Below are 1294 nucleotides of genomic sequence, written 5' to 3'. Positions count from 1 at the left end.
TCTCTCTCTCTCTCTCTCTCTCTCTCTCTCTCTCTCGCTCTTTTATTAGAAATATTTGTCCTTGTATGTGTCATAAAACATCTGAGGCTTTGAGAAAGTCAGTACTGTACATTATTCTACAGAATTGTAATAGAAATATAATTAAGTGAATTGGAATGAATGTTTACTGCCATCAGATTCATTTTTTCCTCAGATGCATCAGAAAGCATTTCTTTTCTCTGTTGTAACAGGAAATGGTATCAAACCCACAACCCTGAGATGCTCAACAGACATGTCAGGCTCAAGTGTGTGATTTAAATCACTGGCTAAAAGTGAATTTCACCTTTTATGGAAGCCACAGCAATGCACAATACTGTTCAAAAGTATCTTTTGTATCTTTTGCCCACCACGGCTGCATATATTTTATCAAAAATACAGTAAAATCAGGATATTGTAAAAAATTATTACAATTTAAAATAACATATTTTTTACATATATTTTTATGCCCTTCAAAAGGCCTTTTGAAGACCATGCATCACACACTATAGGCAGCGCAATCCTAACATCCTGCGCACTTTGCCTATGTCTGCTAACACACTTCTTTCTTTTTCTATTGGTCTCCGGAATTGTCAGTCTGCAGTAAACAAAGCAGATTTCATTACATCTATTACTAGTCATTCAAGAAGACTAAACCCCATGGCCCTGACAGAGACGTGGATCAAACCAGAGGACACTGCTACTCCTGCAGCACTCTCCAATAATTTCTTATTTTCCCTCACTCCCCGTCTGACTGGAAGAGGTGGAGGTACTGGTCTGCTTATCTCTAATGATTGGAAATGTATTCCTTTACCTTCTCTGGGTATTAAAAGCTCCTTTGAATCCCATTCAGTCACTATTACCCACGCATTTTGAAAAACAAGCCCATTTTTGACAACAAAACTTGTTTACGTCCAGCTGATACCCTCCAAAATGGTGCTACAGGGTGACGCGGAGGAGACGAATTGTTGAATAAAGTCGTTTTTTTTTTTTTTTGCGCACAAAAAGTATTCTCGTAGCTTCGTATAATTGCAGATGAACCACTGATGTCACATGGATTATTTTGCTTGCTCTTGCTACGTTTCTGGACTTGGGAACATTTCAGTTGCGTTGCTGTCTACTAGCTTGCTATATTCTTTTTCTATTCTATCTGTTTTCTTTTTATTATAAAATGAAAAAAAAAAAAACCTTGCTATGTGTACTGCCTTGTTATAGCACTTGCATATCATTGCTCTTTTGTTGATTTTGATTGCTTCCATTGTCCTCATTTGTAAGTCGC

Source organism: Sinocyclocheilus anshuiensis, unplaced genomic scaffold (genome assembly GCF_001515605.1).
Source record: "Sinocyclocheilus anshuiensis isolate Anshui unplaced genomic scaffold, SAMN03320099.WGS_v1.1 scaffold426, whole genome shotgun sequence".
NCBI classification, from domain to species: domain Eukaryota; kingdom Metazoa; phylum Chordata; class Actinopteri; order Cypriniformes; family Cyprinidae; genus Sinocyclocheilus; species Sinocyclocheilus anshuiensis.
This window is presented reverse-complemented; position numbering follows the sequence as displayed.